The sequence below is a fragment of the Vanessa atalanta genome, chromosome 16 (assembly GCF_905147765.1).
Source record: "Vanessa atalanta chromosome 16, ilVanAtal1.2, whole genome shotgun sequence".
Taxonomy (NCBI): Eukaryota; Metazoa; Arthropoda; class Insecta; order Lepidoptera; family Nymphalidae; genus Vanessa; species Vanessa atalanta.
The window spans coordinates 9,741,519-9,753,783 of record NC_061886.1 but is presented as its reverse complement, the minus strand read 5'-3'; positions in this window follow the sequence as shown (position 1 = coordinate 9,753,783).

Here is a 12,265-nt window from a genome sequence, read left to right as displayed (position 1 = left end):
TAAATAAATATGTAACGTTGGTAAAGAACGATAATAATTTATACATAATCACAAAAGCAGCGGTCAATAGGTCATTTATGTTATGCTTCGTATACTTCCTCATAATAATGTCGAGTGTGTTCGATAATCACAAACGTTATGATCGTATTTCTTATAAAGATCGAGGTCGATAAAACCTTGACAGATACAGTGTTACATGTTACCGCAATGTCTCAGTTCTTTAGGGTCTATTTAATATACTTAGTGATGCCTTGTCGTTTGTTTACAGTATATACAAATATAATACATGGGTTTCAGTCAATACAATATTTGATAAAAAATAAAACCCCTTACAAATATTTCCATTGCCAATATAATATGACCCATTTTCTATTTTTGGTAACATACAGACATGCTAATTATGTAAATGTATTACATAAATATTTAACAAATAAACATTCGACATAACATGTACTATTTTTGCAGCTATTGGTAAGTTGCCATATAATGTAGATTCCATATCAATCGAGAAAGTAGTATTTGCATGAGACTAAAAAAACACTATACCTAATACACACTCCTTAGTATATTAGTAAACACATAATTACAAAAGACCAAACAAAAACAAATATTTTAATCATTTTAACACAGTCAATAAAAATAACTTAAGGTTATAGTAGCTTCGTAGCAAAATAACACAACAATGAAAATAATTCGAATCAAAGATAATAGGAGCCAAATTATATACATTTTTATACCAATGCATTAAAAGTGTTTGGTTGAATTTTTTTATTGATATGATTAGTATCACTGTTACGCGGTGGAATATCTAGAATGAGTGGGTACATACCCATATGGGTTTGCACAAAACCCCACCACCAAGCAAAAAATTAATTAATAATTTCATTTTTACTCAGGTAAAAATTACTTTTACTCGAAACTTTTACTCGAAAAAATATCCATAGCCGCGGGAGTCTAGTAGTTGTAAGTGTGTACCTACTTATTTATATAAAAGTAACGTTTAACAAATAAGAAAATTGTATAGGTTTTTTGGTTATTTCATAGTATTATATTTTACGGCAAAATTTGGTGTAATGCTATAAATATTTAAACTGTTTTCATTATTGGCTGTCCCATCGGTTAAGAGAACAGCATCTCTCTTTGCACACAAGCTTGTGCACATCCTGCGTCATGGCTACCCTCCCTCGAAATCGGCCGCAGTTGAAAAAATCGATCAGGAAGACATCATCATCAATATTAATATGAATGTCACAGATAATAGACATTAATTTAGTTTATAATAATTACAAGAAGAGAATAATCACGCCTGTCACTTGAATAGCCTAAATTAATGCGAATGAAACTGCGATTCCCAGGTATTTGTGTAATATTATTTTATAAGTACTAAAACTCTGATACGCGCTGCGTAGTCTGTTGTAAGAATTGGTTTACAAGGTTTTTGGTACGAATTTAAATAAACCTAGTCAATTGTAAATATATATAATTAGAAGGTATTATAAATTCAAATCTATACTTTTGCTACGCATAAAAAACCTCATCATCTGAATAACGCTGATTTATTTTTATTCTTGAAATATTGACCTTCGAAATGTTCCATTGAAGATATTTCCTATTTAAGGATTGCAAAATACAATTAAAGGAAAATTTATAGTTTATATTATTATCTCATTGATCTTGATGTTTAAATGGAATGTAGAGCAGGGATATCCATAAGATATGTAAGTTAGGTTCTGAACATAGATATACATATTATTATGAATTACATTTGACCGGCTTCACATACTTTTACAGATACAAAATAATTTCCGACTATCCGATTGTTTTTGACCTTGTTTGTTTACGGATATTAGAATTATTTAGAAATTGTAAAAGAAAAAATTACAACATATGTAAATGACTTTATTTGTAGGCTATTATTAAGTATTAAGTATAATCACAGAAAAAACTTAATGTCTACAAAATACAATTACTCTTTATGTATACCTAACACTAACAAAAACAAAAAAAAAAATATTTATTAGTTTCGATTACGTTTACGGAGCTCCATAACTGATCTAGAGGTAAGAAGTAAATATTTCATAATAATTAATGATATAAGGGTTTCATAAATTGGCAGAATGTCGTATAGCCATAATTAGTAGTTACTCGCTATGTTCCTAAATCGACTATTGCACATTATAATCTTTTAAGTCGTTATTGTTAAACGACAAAAAATAAAGGTTTTTCCTTTTTTAGAAAATTATCTCATTTAAACGTAGCTATAAATTATAAAAACTTGAAGACTGCGTCACTTATAAACTCATTATTTGAAGTCAAGTTATTACTGATTCGTTTAAAAAAAAAGCTTTCTGAAAAGATAGTTGAGTCGATAAAACCCAGATTCAGATCCGAGCAAGGAGTGCAAGGACTACTAAGTTTACACCTAAGGCACTTGATTGGTGCATATAAGTTTGTAAGTCGTTTGTAATTTCATCCTTAGTGTTAAAAGATGAAAAAAAAAAGATATATGTCGCAGGAGTGTTGGAAGAAAGTTTCTTTCGCAATCAAAAAATAGTGTAAGCTTACAAATTATTTTAAATAACATATTTTTTAAAAATCATTAAAGGTTGTATAGTTTCTAGCTATTCAATCACATAATTATATAAATGAAATAGATACTTTGTTGTTTAACGTTTTATAAAAAAAAGTAGAAAAAGAATATTTTTGAATTTGACATGATTTTTAATCAGAGTTTATAAACGGAAGATTGTAACCAAAACTGGTACCTAAATATAAATACTGTAAACTATTATAAATATTGTTGATTATTTGATGTACCCGTTTACTTGAAGCTGGGTCTTCAATATGATACTACATACTTTATTCAAATTGCGAACACTTGATTTCGATGATTCTCATTTTGCAAGAATGAAAAATTTATTGAATGGATCATATGATTTCTACAACATCCACAGCAGCTAATATAATCTTTAAACTTTCTTATTAACCTCCCTTGGATCCTATGACATCTACCAATATATATATTAATTAATATTAAATAGTACCTGGTGTATAATAATAGTAACTAAGTATTATAGTAAATTATATTTACATTTACTATAAATGTGAGAGGTATTATTTGTTACGGCAAATTTTAACAGTTTAATTATCTGTATATATTGAAACTGCTTGTAAACTATTTTTATTAAGGTGTAGGTTATTTATCATTAAGAAGTTCTAGTTTCCCTTAGTACTGCGAATCACTTTACAGCAATAGTATATTCTCAGTAATATAGATAAACATTGTGTAAACACGAGAAGTAAGGATAGACTTATAAAATCAAGTTTTGTTCATATACAAGCTATATTTTCTGTAACAATTAGTACTTAAATGTAGGTCACATGTTATAAAAACTGCGTTTGTTCCTGAAAATTAGTGTCCACATCCATTTAAAACTTCGTGAAACATATTTATGAATTCATCGATGTATTTAAAAATATGTATATTAAAAACCAGAGGTTGGATAAATAAAAAAAAAAAATAAACATCACGCAACTAATATAGGTAATCTATATCTCATAATTCGGAGTAACGATTTTAACGGTAACACTATTTATAATCTCACACTTCCTGAAACCTACACAATCGTTTAATTAATTAGGACAATTATTACTATAAATTTACATGAAACTATCGAACGACCACCGCTCGAAAGGGTAAAAAAATTTAAAAATTATACAGAATATTTATCAAAACCTTCAGGTAAGTTGTTTATTTATGTTGTAATTATAAGTAATAGTGAATCATTGATGATAACTATTGCTTAAAAAAAACAATGCGTTAATAGATGTTTATCGTATCTTATCTTATTATTACGGTTAAGTTTGCACTTATTACATATTTGTTAAGTGTGCCAACACAATCCTTAGCACATTGTTTTTTATGAAGGAGTTACAAATCAAAGATCCCTAACTACACAGCCCAAAAAGGGAGCGAAATGTTTTAGGATTCATATAAAATGTGTGATTCAATTGTACATGCAACATTTTAAAAAAAAACTATGATGTTATTAACTTAGATTATATTCCTGTACTAACCATATAAAATTATTAAATATATTTTTTAAAAAGTAGTTATGTTAATAAATTTCAGGCAGCGGCTCGATTTTTTCAGCTTAGCTACACAATTGTGTGAGTAAATATACAATTATACTTATTTCATTTCATTAAGCTAATTAAATATTTAATTTACACGATGCCCAGCATTTATATAAGCCCTGGAAAGGGTACATAAAATTAATTAAAATCATTCACATTGTAATGAATTGTTAATGAACTTTTAATAATTAGATACATATTATAATTAATTACTGAATGCTGTTCATATACATTGTTCTAGGATATTTATAGAGGGGTGGAGGTTAGTCACCTCCTCGTGGCAAATCCTGGCCTATTCTGACATCACTGTTTGGAAAACACAAGACTTCACTGATGTGATTGTGACAGTTGGGACCTCGTGCGTCATTACAAATTACGTAGTGTTGGACTCTTTTTATTACATTATCGATCCGGTGCGGGGATAACTCCTACCCGAAAGGAGGTCCATCGGATATAAAATCGATCGTAATATTGAAAAAAACATTTTAATATTTTCATTTAACATCTTGCGATGCAAACCCCTTAGAAAATTGGGTAGTTTTTTCAAACATTTGTTATTTCAACGAAGGAAAAGTTTCCTGACTTCCGCGTCTTTTGGAATTACATTTACAGTCATTTGTGTGATGTTATGCTTATAAACGTAAACTGCGGTAAAACAACAATGCGCATTTAAAAACTTTAAAAACAATTTCCACGTAGAAAACTTGTTTAGAGGTCACAACACAATCACGCTATTAACTAACCTACATATGGCTATACTTGTCTTGATTCGGAATCGAACCAGTGCAGTCATGCAGTTCAGGCGATCACCGAATTCGAAAAACAGAGTCGCCAAATTCATTTAATAACCTCGCAATATATTAAAAATCGTATAAATAACTTTATACAAAAACTCATACACACATACAGACACATTCAAGCACACACAGACATATTAAATTTCAATTCATTGTAATCTGAGTGATCGTCGGCATTAAGAAAATTGCATCTTGTAGATTTTCCTCAGTCTCTGTTAATTAAACTCCATAATTTTTCATCATGATTACAATATAATGGCTAAACATTAGAATTAAATGTGCGATCATTTTATATAAATAAATCATCTTAAGTTATATTATGAATAAGTCAAACTTTGTATGTACCACTGCATTATCAACGTAATGACAAGGAGTTATGACGCGATTCTAAAAATTGGTTTAACGTCCTACATTATTCCTGAATGTTATGATATAAATATAAGTAGTTTATACCATAATTATATTTATACGAAATACCATTTTCTTTATTAATAATTTGCAGCACGAAGTCGGGCCAGGTCACTAGTAAGAATATCAAAAGAATAAATCATCAATCCTGTCGTTAATTTCTTGTAGGTATCTAATCGATGTTTTCAAAAACAGTAAATTTGTACAACTGTTGCTATTTCTTTTTAAATATTTGTTTATCGGTTTCTATTGTAACACGTCAACCAGATCAAGGTACACACTCCATATTGCTATATATGAAACTAAAATTTACATAAATTCATACAAATTAGTAGAACAGTTAAGTTCATTTTGGGAGTGTGCAAGAGCGAACCCGAAGTTCAAAGTACCTCTTTAATCAAATGTTATTTTCAGGAGACTAATCAGATCGGTCTTAAATATAACAAGCGGCGATTGCAAGCATTGTTCTGGCGATCTCTACTAAGCAACAAAAATATTTCATTTGTCCAATTCCGATGGTCCAAGACGATGATCGGCGAACCGACTCCAATGCGCGACGACCAGGTTTTTGTAATCCCTGCACCCTCGGTTAAAGAGGAGATGAAAGTAATCATATATAAGGACTGAAAGCAAAGTGGGTATAGCAAATAACTATTAAAAAATTGTGGAAAAAGTCTTTAGAATTTAATATTAGGCTTTAATTTTTAATCACATCATGTCGATATAATATCTCATTTTGTAAATACATTTTGAAATAGCTTAGATATTTGAAAAGCTATTAACTTTACTGATCTTATCTAAACAATTAGGCATAGAACAACGTTCGTAATCGACGGGAAAACACATCGTAAATCTAAGCTCATGTTAATATATTTAAATAATATTTATAACAGCTATTTGTTTCGCACACATTGCAATCGAGGTTGTACTCAAGCGAAACTGCTTGTGTATGATTTACACTGCAACGTTGTTTGTGTTCTCTGCTTAAATAAATACGAGAAAACCCGACAGAGTCCGTATATTTATACATATTGTCATGGCATCGGTTGAATAGTTTAGAAATTAAGCGCTGATGTGCAGTACATAAGACGGTATCGAAACCTTGTCCAAGTAAATATGCTTGGTTTGATATACAAGACGCAGCAATAGATTTAAAAAAAAAAAAAAACAAAAATTATCGATGTCTTTCGAGATAACAAATGTTAAGCTATGTTTTTTTAGTTCGACTTCATCAATATTTTTTCCATTGCTAAATTGCATTAGCACAAGTATCCGCGCACGAGAGGAATTATAAACACTACCAAGCACATGAAAACTCAGTGTTAACTCGGGTTTGAACCTCCAATTTTCGTTAAGATTGACGACTATTATGATTATTTGGGCATTTTATTACGTATGTATTGGTAAAAAACGCGATGCAAAGTAGAGAATATTTGTTGTTGTATTGATGGTGCAATTTAAACGATAAGGTTTCCTTGAAATTTCCTTCGATATATATTTCATAATTTCATATTATTACACCCGTGTAATTTGATACATTAAAAGGACCCGATCTCATATGACGCCTTTAAATACGATAACGTTAAACGTTTCACGCGTGTTGTGTGCGAGACTAATTATTCTATTACGTACCGCCAGCCTTGGAAGTTTAGATGTATGTCCCTTGTGCCTATAGTTACACTGGCTGACTTACCCTTCAAGCCGGAACACAACAATCGGTCTTTCATTACATGGTCTTACACAAAGGCCTAGAAATAAGTTATTTAATAGTATTTTCTTCTTCCGTTCTGTATTAATTCTATTTACAATTTGCCATGTTGCCAAGCGGTTAGAGCGTTTAAATGAATTCGAAAAACAAATAGGCAATAATAATGTAAGTACTAATAAATGCAAACATATAACATACATAAGTATAACACCTGAGACAATAAATATAATTTTAATAATAATTTAAAAAAACGTTTTCTGTTAGGTGTACTGTTAGGAATATAACAATAAGTAAAAAGTAGTAAAATTGTCTATGTCTAAATCACAATGTCTTTGATTCGTTTCGAGTTCGGGATTCATATTTGACATTAGGTCAGAAGATCACGTTAGATTAGGGTGGGTCTATACTGGAGGACTCTGCAATAATAATCAGTATAATATGTTGTTTGAAATCAAAAAAGACCAAAAATTGAATAGTAAGTAGTAATTATACAAAATCTTGAAGATGTATAGATAATGAAAAGACATTTTTAGATTCAAATATGACTAATAGCGTAGAAAGATTTTATATAATGTTGTTTAATTTATTTTTTTTTGCAAAAAGTTGTACGATAGTTAGCATTAGCATTAGCAGCCTGTAAATTTTCCCACTGCTGGGCTAAAGGCCTCCTCTCCCTTTGAGAAGAAGGTTTGGAGCATATTCTACCACGCTGCTCCAAGAGGGTTGGCGGAATACACATGTGGCAGAATTTCGTTGAAATTAGACACATGCAGGTTTCCTCACGATGTTTTCCTTCACCGCCGAGCACGAGTTAAATTATAAACACAAATTAAGCACATGAAAATTCAGTCGTGCCTGCCTGGGTTTGAACCCGAAATCATCCGTTAAGATGCACGCGTTCTAACCACTGGGCCATCTCGGCTATATACGATATATTACGTGCGTATAATATATGTACGATAGTTAAGATTATTAAGTTCACAAATTCATGTTTAATTTAAGTATATTTTATAAACATTAAAACTTGTAAGTTGCTATTAATCATTAATCTCATATAAATAGCGCAACACGGTCATACTATGGCACAAATCCATAGACTTCGAGTTGCCATACTGAGTAGATGCTATTTCACAGACTGAAGCTCTAATTCTTAAACACAATAGTAAAAGTATCTCAATTGCTGCTTTGTACCATACAAATGTTATCATTTTATTATAAAATATATCACGATCGTGCTTAGTGTTTGGTTTTACACGAAAAGTCTTCCGTTCCAAATTTACACTATTTATTGCTGATAAATAAAATGTGCGGTCCATTCTTAACTACACGGACACTTAAAGTGAATTCGACTCATGCCACAATATTACTAGTCACGTTTAACGTGATTTATAATTTATATATTTATTTAAATGGTAAAATATATATAATGTTGTCTTAGATTTTCGCGATTATTACACATTGAAATAAAACAGTGTTCGTGGTCACGGGCAGTCTGCCCGTGACCACGAACACTGCAAAGTGCTCGAAACGTCGGGATGTTAAAATAAAATAATTAATATACGCGATTAAATCCGTTAAAAACTAGTTTTATTTCAATGGTAAAATATATATATATATATCCTGCTGAGTTTCTTTCGCCGGTTCTTCTCAGGTCCGAGGTGCTAAATTCCGAACCAGTGGTAAATTTTTGACTATCAATAAGCAAGTGTAAGCACTTCTATATTGAATAATGATTTTTGACTTTTTGACTTTTGACTTATATGGAACGACTATGTTTTATTTGATACTTGCGTAAAAAAAACCAACTACACTATTTTTGCACAGTAACAGAACATATAAAATATTTAATTTATTAATATTAAATATCCTTAAAAAATGGTACTTAATTAGTGTTTTCATCGTATTATAAATATATATTTTTTTCCTTACTTATAGCCGAGATTTATAAAGGAAGATAATAAAGAAAATGTATTATAATTGTCTATTTAAGTTAGGCTGGTTCATATTTTGGCCAGAGGTTAGAAATAGTGATTCAACGGAGAAATGCTAGCATTCTTGCCAACATTCCACGCGGTCATGATTTGTGCTGTAACTTTTTAATTTTTATTTGGTATAGAGTTAAGTCTCTTAGTAATTATTTGAGTCGATCTCGTTTAAAGTGGAAAAATATCTATATTATTTATATATCTATTTGAAGAATAGGGGTGGGATCCCTCACTTGTCTCTAATGCACAGTATTTGAGCAGCGCTATTTAAACTATACTTCTTACCTAGATTGTAAAATTGAACAAAAAAAGATTTAAAATATAATTTAAAAATAGGAAAAACAGTAATAAGGTTATTCGCCAGACTGATAAAAACGATAAAAAGAGTATTGGGTACGTCATTATTTTCATAAAAATCTGTGCTTATTCATCTTGTTCTCTAAGGTGCCGTGGGAATGCCTGTATGTATAGGATGGCAATTTGGCATATGCACAATGTGTATCAACCCGTATTATAACAGCGAAATGGAATACGTCCTAAATCTTATCTTACCGATAATTCCGAGTACAAACCCGGGAAGCCCCCACTGAATTTTCATATGCTTAATTTGAATTTATCTATATTTGTATCTCGTGCTCAGCAAGAAGAAAAAAGCGTAAAAAAACCTGCATGTTATGGATAACAAAACAGTCATATGTGTAACCTCATAATAATGGTTTAATGAGCTTCTAACCTTCTCGTCAAATGGGAGAGGAGGCTTTACTCCAGCACATTAGATGCTGTAAGCTGTTACTTTACTTTACCTTCATATAAACATATTTGAAATTGTGGTATATTGGTATCTTAGCATTGGGTTGCTGGACCTCAACAAGTTCTGTTTTTTAAGTGATTCTTAACTTTTAAAAAGTCCATCGAGTCCATTGCATTGTTCATGTTTCAATTTAAAATAGGCTTATTCAGGTTTATATTAATGTATATGAACTCAGGTTATTTTTTAAGTAAACATAATATTATCAGTTGTTTTTTAAAGGATTAATCGCGGGTTTTTCCTACCATTTTAACTACTGTGCGCTTCCGCTTCGTAGATCAATAACTGGTCTTTCCTGAGACAAATGAATAATGAAGATGAAATGAAGAATCTCTTGACTCTATTGTTATTTAGATATTAATTTACTTGTGAGTATTTAGTAATGAGTCGCAGATCATTGTTTTTAATTGAAAATATTATACACTAAAGGAATAATTTTGATTTCTAAATGTGTATTATGTATAAGGAGGTACTTAATAGCCGGAGTCCCCCTATCTGATGTATCTATAGCTATTAGATATAAGTATTATTAGAAATTTGCATGACTGGTAGCGCTTGACGATACAAAAGTACTTGGGATTTTTTTTTATTTGATTTGTTTGATATACTACTTAGTATTAAAAATAGTATATGATTTAAATTCGGGATGGTTTTTTATAATCTATTTATTCATATCTGTACAATTGTTTTGAATAGTTTAGTGCAAAGGCAATATATAAGAGATTAGTTATAATTGGCTAAATTTTATATGATCATTTCAAAAACACCTTATTAATTGATTTAATTTATTTATGATTTAATTTTATATTAAAACATGGATTATTTTAAAACTAAATAGCTAAAAGATATTTAAGAGTCTTTAATGACTTTGTATGTTGGTAATGCCTAGAATGCATATTATTCGTTTCGTAACTTGCACAGTTACCACAATGTGTAGAATTAAAAAGTTTAGATTTCTTCAAGTTTGTTAAAATTAAGTTAAAATTAAGTTGACATTATGTACAGTTCCCTGTACATAATTTCAACTTAATTTCAAACAATTACTCTGGATGTAGCTTAAAAAATTTTCCATTACCTTTAAAAACTTAAGAAAAAAAAGTATCGATTATTAAAAAACTAAGCAAACGAAAAATACACTATTTAATGGGTATCTATATTAATTCAATCAGAGATTAAGGAGAGATTTGAGGAGTAGAGTAGTAGAGTAGAGTATGTATATAATATACATAGTATAGAAAATTTTACACACGAAAATTTAATTTCGCGCATAAATCGATTAAAGTGTTGAACTAATTGATTTAGCACTTTGTAAATTATAAAACTGTACATATAAATGAACAACAGCTAATAAATTAAACTTTTACATTTAATAAAATAATATTGTAAGTTTTATAAATAACATTAAACACTAAGATTACTTTAATTGAAATTTATTTGACCTTATCTTCTAAATTATATATACCCTTTCGTAGTAATATTATAATCGTTATAACAATTATTTTAAATAAATAACCAAGTACACTTCATTTAATAATTGAATTTTATATTTGTTTTTATAGATACCAACCTACTTAATTTAATTTGTATCGTAAAAGAGGTTTTGAAGTGTCCATTTAAATGTAAAGCTGACAACGAATCGGAATATAGTTTCTTTCAAGACGATACAACAAGACACTCTTTAATTACACATTATAACTAATCAGTAATAAGTAACAGTCTGTAATCAATCCAATGAAACAAACTTCGGGGGAAATACCTAGCTCTTGTTAAGGAAATACGGAACTTATCGCGCTCACGCCACGGTTTCTATTTTTAGATTTCCACGCAGTTTCCTGTTTAATGGATGAAAATTCTACCAATAACCGTCTCAAGCAAAATGAGGGGTGCAAGCACCTTTCAGGTAAATTTCCCTTCCTCTGTCTAAAAACATTTTTAAGTTACCTTCTTAGCTCTTAGCTCCTTTTTAAAAGCCCTACCTATACATTTTACCATCATAGGTAAGGCCCACCCTAACAGTTACCGATTTTTTTGCCTCCCCCGTTCTCTGGCTTAAGATAGGCCTGCCTATCGGAAAACATAGCGATGTGATTATTGCCGTTTCGATCCTAGTTCTTGATATTGTGTTGTACCACATTAAATTAAGTATATTAGCAATTACTTTAATAAAGGACATTGCTTGCTATAAAATACTTCTGTAATTGTCTGTTTGTTTTAGGTAAAATTTTACTTTGTTATACTATTTTGTATAAAATATGTTGAAGAAATTTTTAGCTCTGTATACAACCTTCTCACCTGAGGAAAATAATGAAATAAATAAAAAATACTTGACAATTAGCGTAAACAAGTTACAATCTCTTGAGAGGAAAATACGTCGCTTTGACGTCACGTCGTTTTCGTAATTGTGTCAGTATAATTGCGAAAA